The 11,458-nt window shown below is 42.5% G+C and overlaps 1 protein-coding gene across 1 annotated transcript in view; it reads right to left on the reverse strand.

Moving 5' to 3' along the window:
- The window catches only part of EIF2AK3 (eukaryotic translation initiation factor 2 alpha kinase 3), a 99,312-nt gene extending 91,056 nt beyond the window's left edge, over positions 1-8,256 (reverse strand). Inside the window, exon 1 of the mRNA XM_077134880.1 lies at positions 8,121-8,256. The gene's annotated coding sequence lies outside the window, so the exon portion shown is untranslated. The remainder of the gene's footprint in view (positions 1-8,120) is intronic.
- Positions 8,257-11,458: the final 3,202 nt, after the last annotated feature.

Here is an 11,458-nt window from a genome sequence, read left to right on the forward strand (position 1 = left end):
TCAGTGTTCTTCCCCAACTTAAAAGCCAAATTAGATTAAACAAAATGAACTACTTTCCCTCCAATCCACTCTTGCTTTTCTTTGCAGCAAAACTCCTTTGAAGAGTTGTTAAATACTCTTTTTTCAAATCCAGTACTCTCTTTCTGCTTGAACTATTTGATCAAGCATTTTATCCCTATCGCCCCACAGCTGTTCTTGTCTGAGTTGTCTGAGTTAGCAAGGACTTTCACACTGATAAATATCGTGGCCAGGTCTCACTTCATTCTCAGTTCACTTGGCCATTCAGCGGCATCTGACAGAATTATTTCCCACCCTCATGAAAAACATTTTTTAATGTGCCTTCCAGGACACCATACAGTCCTTTTCTTTTTCTTTATTCTATGTTACTCCTTCTGAGTCTCTAACATTTAAACCAGACCTTCACTCTACCTTCTCTCTCACCCTCTGCATTTAGACAAGTCATGTACTGTCATTTCTATTTCCGAAGCCTCTCTTAAATCTTTCCCTCTTCTTCATTACCACTGCTCTTGACCTAGAACATATTCTCATTTCTCATCAGAACATCTTCAAAAGGCTTGCTGACATATTTGCCTGCCTCATGCCTCTTTCCCCTCCTCCCTTGCAATACTTATATTTCTACAATAAAGATGTGATAAAGTTCTGAAGTTCCCCTATGCCCAGTGGATAAAGGCCACACTGCTTGGAATGGTAAAGGCTTTTCATAATCTGGTTTCCAGGTACTTTTCTTATTCCATCTGATGTCTCTTCTCCCAACCCAATCTTCTCTTCCTCTATCTATAGCACTCCATTGCCACACACACCAGAGGTGTCTAGACTTTCAACAAAGTTCCTTGTTATTCTTTTTTTTTTTTGCCCCATGTCTTAAATGATTTCATTTGCCAAATGAACATCACTTATAATTAATTACCCCATATTTAGAGGAAATATTTAAGAAATATTTAAGAATCAATCAAAATATGCAAGATTTTTGGACAGAAATAATAGAATTACTATATTAGGTTTGATATGATTCTAGCTCAAAGTAAAGAAATTTGACTTTTTAATTAGCCTCTTTAATAAATGTCCAATTTCATTAGGTTCTTTTCAAATAAAAATCATCTCATGGATCTCCATTTTACCTTTGCACAAACACAGGAGCCCAGGAACCCTGCTTGGGAGTCAGTGCTTGGTGCTCCCTCAACCTCTGTGCCTGGCTCGCATGCCTACAAGTTCTGAACACTTTTCATAATAGGGACTCATTCACTGCACACTTCCATTCTTTCCATGCTCATACTACTTTTAGGTCACTTCTTACCCATCACAGTAAATCCTTTAACACAATTTCCCTATCAGGCTTCAAGCCTCTCAAGAACAGTTGAATGTGCCCTTCATCTTTTGTCAGCACCTAAAAGGGCCTAACCCTACTAAAGGGCGGCAAGCATTTGTTGAATGAATAAGCCCTGGGAAGGCAGACATTATTATTCACACAAAACAAAAACAGAAACAAAAAAAGAGGCTGAGAAAGATGTGAAAAGAAAAGTCTTGCTGAAGGTTATGCACCAAATAATAGGCTTTGAACCAGGAACTTGAATTTAGGTTTTCAAAACTCTAATTCTATTATTCTGTTAACAGTAAGTGTACACAGGTGACAACTAATATATACTGTAACAGGCAACTTTTAATTCCTTTCCAGAAAGCTCATCAAGATGTTATTAATTCTACTGATGATTATGACCTCAATTTAGCAGAAATGACCTTATGTCATAATGAAGATCTAATTTTAAAAAACTGTTTGCTCTTACTTAAGTCTCCCAGATACCTGCTCATTTACAATTACATCTATCAGGGTCTGATACATATATGCTGAATCCTTCATATAACAATTTTAAGACAGTCTTACCCCTGTAGAAATTTCCCACGTGAAAGCAGAAAAGCATGTAAAAGGAGACTATTATATGAATTGAACAGTTCTTACATTAACAACGGCTTATTTTAAATTTTCACACTTCCTTTTTTTAATTTAATTTTAATTTTTTTTTAGTTTTAGGGGAGGAAAGAGGGAAGAAAAAGAGAGAGAAAAGGAGATGGGAGAGAGGAGGGAGAGAAGAAGAGGGAAGGAGGGAGGGTAATGTGGGCAGGAGAGCACCACATTCCCCATCTATCCCAAAAATCTTCAACCAGATCATAGTAGAGCAAAATATTAGAGGAAATTGCATTGACTTTCCACCTGGGAGCTGATCACTTCTTGGACTATTATTCAAAGCTACTCATAAGGCTCACCTGAGTTTTGACCAAAGTCATATGTAGATTATATAGTATCTGTCCTTTTGAGTCTGGTTTATTTCATTGAGGATTATGTCCTCAAGGTTCAACCACGTTGTCATATGCTTCCAGACCTCATTTCATCTTATTGCTGCATAATAGTCCATCATATATATATATACCACATTTAGTTTATCCACTTGTCTGTTGATGGGCACTTGGACTGCTTCCATCTTTTAGCAATCGTGAACAGTGCCGCTATGAACATTGGTGTGCAAATGCCTGTTCATGTCACTTCTTTCAGCTCTTCTGGATATATACCACGAAGTGGTATTGCCAGGTTGCAGAGCAACTCAATCCTTAGCTTTCTGAGGAATCGCCAAACTGTCTTCCATGGTGGCTATACCATTACCCAACCCCACCAGCAGTGAATAAGTGCTCTAATTTCTTCACTTCCTCTCCAACATTTGTAGTTTTCCTGTTTGTTTAATTCACTTCCTGACTTACAAAACAACGCCAGAGTTAAAAATGTGATTTAAATGTTTTTTTTTAATGTATCCATGAATCCTCCTCAACCTAAACATACGCTTTTGCTAAAGGAAGCATATGGTCCTGTTTAATAGCAAACTAGTACTAATTTAACTTTTATTTCCTAGTCCTCACCTACTAAGTAAATCTTCAAGTCAAACCTCCTTTATTTAAACATATCACAAGACTAGCAACACAAGGCTAGCCGTGCCTCAAATAAAAACAAATAAAATGTCAAAAATTTTCAGTACTTTATAAATTTGAGATATCAGTTAGACCTTAAAGAAAATAACCTAAATTTTCAGTTTTACAACCAACGTGGGAATGACAGATAACCTTTTCCTGTTGGAGTAAAACATCTCTGGATGCATTTTTACCTATTGTATTCTATGAATTTTCTTCATTATTGTTTGCTAGAGAAGTTGCATGTTTACAGAAAAATCATGCAGGTAATACAGAGCTCCCATATGCTTCCCCCCACAAACATACAGTTTTCCCTATTATTAACACTTTGCATTAGTGTGGTACCTTGTTGCAATTGATGAAGCATTGTTATAATTTTTAATCAAAATGGTTATTTACAAATAGAACAAGGTAAAAATAAAATTGGCCCCATCATGCTTAGTTTTGCAACCTGCAATTTCTCCTCTGTATTTTAAAACACAATTATAAAAATGTACAGGCAGCTCCTGTCTTACAAAGAGGCAAAAAGCATATGGAGTTCCCAGACAGCAATCAGGAATGAAGAGTAAGGCTGAAGCTACAGCTCTCAGCCACTGATAAAGGCAGATCCTTCCTGCCACATGCCTGGAAGGCACCAAGGGGGATCAAATAAAAAGCACAATCTTCCCCATGCTTTCATACAGTATATCAGAATCCAAGCATCAATCAAGCTAAAAAGGCAAGTGTAGAGAGGAAGGATACTCACTACTTGCCCAAAGTATGCTTATTTTGATTTACAGCTTGCTTTGAAAGTTATGCATAAATTCTTCCTTAAAGGTGGTTTTCAGCCAACTTTAAGAGTCTGAAATCAGAGGAGTGAACAGTGATAGGACTAGACAATTTGAGTTTCCTTTCAGCATTGTATTCTGAGATTATATTATTCAATGATCCTATTATTTTTTTAAAATAAACCACGATTATAAATCTGCAAATATGAAGACTAGCTTTCTGTACCTTTGTTTCACATCAGATGAGTCTGTGAAAGGACAGAAAGGAGAAAGGAATAAAGAGGACCTAAATTATCATTCATTTACAAGGTATTTTCATGCTATCTGACTTAATAAAAAAATTCAGCTTACAGATGCACAAACTGAAGAAGTGCCACACATTAATCAATTTGTTAGGAATTAGAAACAAAGGAAAAGGGATAGATTGCAGATTAGTGTGACAGGGCAAAACTGATTCTTTACAACTTCTGAGATTGTCAGAATGTCCTCAATCTGAAGATGCCCACCCCACTGCCAGTAATCTTAGGTGATATTTCTCAAACTGCTATTTTGAGTTGAAGTCAGAAAATTGGCATTTCATAGATTATGCCAGTGGGCCTAGAGCCTGACAGCAAGGTGAGATTTAGACTTTCTTCCCAACTTTCTGGAGTGATCATCCTATTTAAATTTCACCTAAATGGAATGTTTAATAGAAGCACTGACAAAAGACTGCTATTAGGAAAACAAGTTTATTTTAGCCACTTTTAAATGAAAATTACTGAATTCACTCATTCACTTGTTTGAGATGCACAGTAAGCAGTGAGAATGAAAGCAATGAACTCCATCAAGAGAAAAAAAGTACCAGCACATCTCTATTTGCTTCTTGAGCATTAAAAGACAACAGGCAAAAATAAAGATCTTAATTCCCACCTCCCTCTTTTGTAAACAGTTTGCCAGTACCATCTTCACAGCTGTTTGCAGCCAAATGCTTGGTTAACTCAAATCTGTTCCCCTAATTCTCCTTCTTGAAACAAACAGGATATAGGTCTATTAAAAACTAGTCTCTAGTTTTTGACTTTTGTTTTTTAAGAGCACTTAGAAACTTCAAAAATTTGCATATTTATCCCCTGTTGCTATCAACTTACTTGCCAAAGGTTTCTTAAACTTTCCCACTATCTAAAGCCCATACTCCCAGGCAGATCCACCAGGAAGCAGGGTCCTAAACTGGGGTCTCTCTCTTCCTCACAAGTCTGTTTGCAGATTACAAACTCTCATCAGGAAAATTCCCTTTAATTTCACCCTTCTTGTTTCTAAGGAAGAACTGGGCCTCTTGCTTGCCAAGTAGATTCTTGCCAACTACCTTACCCACCTCATCCATTGCTTTTATTTTCAACCTGTCCATACAATTTCCCTCCTCTCAGCCTATAAAGAAGATCAGAAGTTCTTTGTCCTAAAAACTGTACTCATTATGCCTGGCAGTGAGGGAAGGGGGAGGTAAGGCAGAGAAAGATATACCCTTAATCTACAATTTGTGTAGTCTTTAGGTTTTACTTAAGTTCTTTAAGTGAGCTCCTCACCACAACCCTCATTCTTCTCAGTTCTTACCCGACACCTCCAGCCTGGCCAGCTACACTTCTGTCTCCTCTGATGACTCATCTTCCTCCCCCAATACAAGGCATTCCTAAGGTTTTATCACGAGCCTTCTCTTTCTTACAGCGTCAACTATGTACCCAGTCACTCATTTCTACTTGCCTGCCTCCATGGGAAGGTCCAGCCTGCACCTCTGAGTTACCAGGAGGTAACTAAACTCTTGCCTCTTCTTCTTCGCCCTCTTCAATCTCTCCACATTCCTATGGGAGCTCTCATTCCCTGGTCACCCGGTGCAAATCTTTGGACAGGATGCCCAGCGAGGAGGAATCAGTTCATTTGCCAGCAACTGAAACTCTGCCTCAACTCTCAGATCTGTCCCCTCTGTGTTCTACATCCACTCAACACTAAAGCCCTCATCTGAATGGCTGTAACACTCCTTTTAGTAGCCTTACCTCAAGTTTTTAGTACACACTATTGCTAGAGAACTTTGATCATGCCTGGCATTCCAAATACCGTACACAATGCCTCTCAAACTGTAAGATGCATATGAAATACCTAGCGATCTCATTAGAAAGGCAGATTTCCATTCAGGGGTCTGGAGTGGTGCCTGATTTTGGAAGTCTAACATGCCAGCAGGTGATGCAATCAGTAAAGCCATGTATAAATATGACCCCAATCTATTTTTCTCACCTCATCTACTCTCTTCCCAGCACAGCACACCTAAGTGCATCTCTCTCATACACACAAACCACAAATACACAAATGGACAGATATATACAGAGAAAAAATGTTCCCTGGACATACCATCCAGCCTCTTGATGCTTTCTCAGTCATGTCTGCCACCACAAATGGATTCCCTTTTCAAGAGCAACTCATTTTGCCTTGGGCCTTTCTTACCTTCTCCCCTACCTCACTCTCACACCCCACCCTCTGAAGACCACTGAAACCTGACTTTGCATCTGCTCTGCTCTGCAATGCCATGAAAGTGACCTCCCTTTGTCCCCATGCTGGACTGTAAGCTCCTGGAGGTCAGGGGCCTTTGTCTGTCACCTCTGTGTCACCCAGGGCAGCTTACTCCCTTGTGAATGACAATAGCATGTGCTCAAGTGGATTTGTATTCCAAGAAAAATAAAGCTTCTCATTTTACCTCATGCAATTTACTTTGAGCAAGTGCTCCAGAAGTTTATCTAAGACAAACAAAAACATTCTTGCAGGAGTTGATTCATCAGCAAAATCTCAGAAAATTCGGCTAAATATCTGCTTTTCAAAAGAAAAATCTACTTGTAAATACTCAGAAGGTGCCTAGGATTTTAGGACTTGTCCTCTTCACAGTGGTCTCCTGGTATATAGGTCAAGGTTCTGATATTTCATTAAAAATTAAATATAATTTGTAATTACTACATTATAAATTTCCAATACTTTCTAATCCAGACTCTAGTCCTCTCAGTTTCAGTATGCCTAAAGCTCCTTTCATCGCTGTCTTTTTCTCTCCGGGTGTGCTAAATTAGTTGTTTGCAAAACACTTAAGTATTAAAATGCCTTACATTTGTTTCTACACTTTGAAAAGTGTTTAAAACATGAATCTTTTTTTAAACTGAGATATTTCAAGTCTTTTATTATTATTAAAACAGTTTCCTCTCCCTCTTTTTAAAAATATTTTTATTGTAAACCTTAACAAACATACAAGCATTCTTAACACACAAATATTCTATACATGGTGTAAAATGAATGGCTCATAATATCATCACATAGTTGTGTATTCATCACCATGATCAATTATCTTTTGAACATGAATCTCTCCAGCAAAAGAAATAAAAAAGAAAAAAGAAAAATTCATACATTCCATACCCCTTATCCCTCCCTCTCACTGGCCACTAATATTTCAATCTACTCAACTTACCTTAACTTTTGTCCTCTTATTATTTGTTTATTTTTTACCCATATTACTCATTTGACCATAACGTAGATAAAAGGAGCATCAGACACAAAGTTTTCAAAATCACACAGTCGCATTGTAAAAACTATATCATTATACAATAATCTTCAAGAAACATGATTACTGGAACACAGATCTACATTTTCAGGTACTTCCTTCAAGCCACCCTAATACACCACAAACTAAAAAGGGGATGTCTACATAATGCGTAAGAACAAACTCCAGGAAAACCTCCGACTCTTAAAACATGAATCTTAAAGTAACACTTTAAAGGAGACTGAGCAAGTCTATAAATATTTATACACGGCTAATCCTCCAAATACCCGACAACTGTCAATATTCAAGAACCCATCCGCAGCTTTGAAACTTCAGCGTGCTTGAGAATTGTCCAGATCCCTATTTCTACCAGAGAACGTGATCCAGCAAACCTTGGGTGGAGCCAAGAAAACCGCGCTTTTCACCGAGGGTTCCCAAATGATTCCGATGCAGGTGTTCGGCGATCCCAATTAGAGACGTACTGACCTCAACACGGGTCTGGGGCCCTACAGACGTGTGCTTAAAGGGAAACGAAAAGGCCCTTTCCCCAAACAGCTGTCAAATCAGCACCGACCTGTGGTGACTGGCTTCCTCGGGGGATAAGGAGAGTCCAAAGCCTCCCTGCCAGCCCCCAACCCCTACTCCAAGTCCCTACTCTCAGCCCCGCCCCGACTCGATCCCCAGCCCTGACCTGGCCCAGGCCTAGCCCCCAGACCCTCCTCCCAGCCCGGCCCCAGGCCGGTACACAGCCCTTGCTCCCAGCCCCTACCCCAGTTGCAGCCCCCAGCCCGGACCCCAGCCCCTTCTCCCAGCCCGGACTCCCGACCCGCGCCCCTCACCTGCCGCGCGGTCGCAGCTCTGCGTCGTCGTCTGGCCCCGACTCCCGAGGCTCCTGCTCGCTCGCGGCCGCCGGCAGCGCCTCGGCGTCCTCCACAGTCACCTCGGACGCAGATGCCGCCGCTGGGCCATGAGCAGCCGAGGTAGGCGCGGCCGCCGCCCCGAGGCTGAAGGGCGCGTGAGCAGCGGGCCCCGGCAAGTCGCGGGCGCGCGCGGCGGCCCCGGACCCCAGCGCCAGACGTAGCAGCAGCAGTAGTGCCCACGCCAGCGGCCCCGGGCGCCCAGCGCACTCCATCAGCGGCTCGCCCCACGCGCGTGCATCGAGGCCCAGCCGCTGACGCCCGCGTCTGCGGTGGCTCCGAGCCGTCACCCGGGCGAGGACGGCTTAGGCAGCCAGCTGTGCTCCCCGGGCCACGTCTCAGCCAGACCGCCGCCGCCGCCACCGCTACCGCCCGAGTGACAGCCGCGCTCGGACATCGCCCATAGAGCCCACTCTCCGCGCCTGCGTTCCCCCATTGGCTGAGGCCACCGCCACTCGGGACTCCGGGGCGGGACCTGCCGGGGAAGACGGGCTGGCCCGGGTATCGAAACTGTACTGGCCAATCAACTTGCACGCTCTTCGCCCGAAGCCTGGCCCTCTTCCGGTCAGCCGACCCAGTGAGAAATGCCCCGCCCCGCGGCCTTCTTGCTTGATTGGCGGGCTCCTCAGTTCCTGGAATATCTTTGCTCCGAGCGGATTGGCCATCTAGGCGCGCGGCCTCGCCCTTTAAAGCGAGGCGCTGGAGAAGGCTTGGAAAATCATTGGTGGGTGCGGATCGCGTCAGATCGCTGAGGAACCCTTGTTTTGATTGGTTGGAAGCGGGGCTTACTACGTGGCGGATTCTGAGTGTCAAGGGGCGTGTGCCCAGTGGGAGCGACCGGGAGGCGAATCCCTGTTGGCAGGGAGGCGGCAGCGCATGGACGCTGCCTTACCCGGAAAGACGGAGGCGAAGCAGGAAAAATAAGTGGCGGGACAAATGGCAGTGAAGGGCTGTGGCGGGCTAGGCTCTGAGGTCCGCGGCTTCTCCGAGGCGGCGGCGAGTGCGCCCTGGGTCCCTCTGCGCGGTCCGCCGCTGGCTCCCCGATCGCTCCCACAGCCCTCGGTCTTTCTGCGCTCTCCTCACCGACTCCCCTCGCGCTGCCCTGAGAGCGGGAAGGGGCGGGTCTTTATTCAAAGACCGCAAGTCGTCTGGCTTGGGTACAGTTCCCTCCTAAGAGGAGGACGAAACTGTAAAACGCCAAATAGGAGACTTGGAAGTTCAGCCAAGAAATTTGAGGTTTTCATACAGCAGTTGCGGACTCCTACATGATTTCTGAGCAGATGAATGAAACGATGAGGGTTTTGATTCAGGAAGATGCTTCCGTCAGCAGCGTATTCAGAAGAATAGAAAGGGAGAAGCTTCAAAGATGAGACTAGCTGGGAGGCCAGGTCCCCTCCAAACCCAGTGAAGATTTTTAAGGATATTGGCAATTTGCACATATCTAGATTATCCTGTCTGCATACAGACATCTAATTTCTGTCGTCCAAAACCAAAACAAAGAAAAACCCCTCTTCCCCCCTCAAGCTTCCAACACATTTCTTTGCTCTCCTGTGTAGCAGAACCCCTCTACAGACTTCCAATCTCCTTTCTACAGTCCCTCTTCTGTTCTCATGTAGTTAGGCCTTCAGACCCACAATGCCACCAAACGTCCATGCTGAGACCACCGTTGCTAAATTCCAGGGATAGTTTTGCGTTCTTCTTACCCATCAGCTATATTTGCCCCAGTAACACAGTCTTTAATACATGAAATACTTTTTACTATTTTTTTTCTGCTTCCATATTGGGCAGATCATATCTTCATAGCATAACCTTCAAATGTTTCTCCAGCTTACCCAAGATAAAAGCCAAGGGCCTTACAGTAGATTAGAAGGTACACAATCTGGCTTCCGTTACCTCTCTGACCTCATCTCCTATTTGCTGCATCCTCACTATGCCCTAGCCAACTGGCCTTGTTGCTGTTAAAAAGCTGGACAAGCAGGTCCCACCTTATGGGTTTTCATTAATGGTTTCCTCTGCAAGGAAATGCTTCTCCAGATACTCACAAGCCTTGTTCTCACCTCCTTCAAGCCTTTAATCAAATGTTATCTTCCCAGCAAAGCCTTTCCTGACCAACTTATTTAAAATATAACTCCCTCTGCCACTTCATGTCTTCTACTCCTCCCCTACTTTATTTCTCTTCCTTAGCCCTTATATATTATAATTTATGTATTTGTTTTGCTTATTGTCTGTCTCCTACTAGAATATGGGTTCTATGCGGATTTTCTCACTGATACATTCCATGAGCCTAGAACAGTACATGTTGAGTAAGCATGTAATAAATATTATTTGTTGAATGAAGACCTAAGGATAGAAGAAAGACACAGTGAAAAGGAGAACTGTAATTGCTGTAGACAGAATGGGTGATTAGGAAATAAGCTCCAGACGATCTGGAGGAATCAATAGTTATGCCTTCATTTTGAAGGAGAGATTAGGAAGTACCCCTAGAGAATAAGTTATTTTGAAAGGAAGAGAAAATGAGAGAGCTCAAACTAGTTGATCATTATCTTCTCAACAAAACAGTATGTAAAATCTATTGTCTAAGTGAGGGATTATAACAGGATATAAGGAAGAGGTCAGAAAGTTAACCTGAGATGAAAAGTGATTGTTGACTATTATAATGGCCCATTTGAAATTAGCCAGTACATACATTTTAGTGGACCGGGTCTTCACGGTTTTAAAACTTTTTCAAAAATTTATTATGGCATGAATAAGACAATCTGACCTAATGAATTAGGAGTCTACTTACCACTTGTCAGGAAGTTTTGTTCATTCTTTTATTCATTGAACATTTAGGAAGCAGCATGTGCATTTGCATATAATGGAAATAAATTTGTGAGTGAAACAAAACTGGTCTATGCCCTCCTGAAGCTTAAAATCTAGTTAGAGAGATGGGCACTAACAGTCACAGATATGCTTATTAAAACGAAGGTAAGTACTCTAAAGAAAAAGGGACAGGCAAAAGCGCATAGTGGTGGAAAAGGCCAGTAAGAAGAGACAAGCTTTATATTCGGGAAAAAAATTGTAAATATTTCCATTTTAGCAAAAGAAAAGTCCTGAGTCAAGGTCAGCTGACCAGGAAAATAATTTGAAGGAGGGAAAAAAGAGTCTGTCAATTTTAGAATAGCATGGTAGATTGGGGAGGGGTGTCATAGTGGCATAATGAGAGCTCTGGAATCTGAGTGTGAGTGCCTCAAAAAGAAAATGTAAGAAAGTTGGATCCT

This window comes from Tamandua tetradactyla, chromosome 17 (assembly GCF_023851605.1).
Source record: "Tamandua tetradactyla isolate mTamTet1 chromosome 17, mTamTet1.pri, whole genome shotgun sequence".
Classification (NCBI taxonomy): Eukaryota; Metazoa; Chordata; class Mammalia; order Pilosa; family Myrmecophagidae; genus Tamandua; species Tamandua tetradactyla.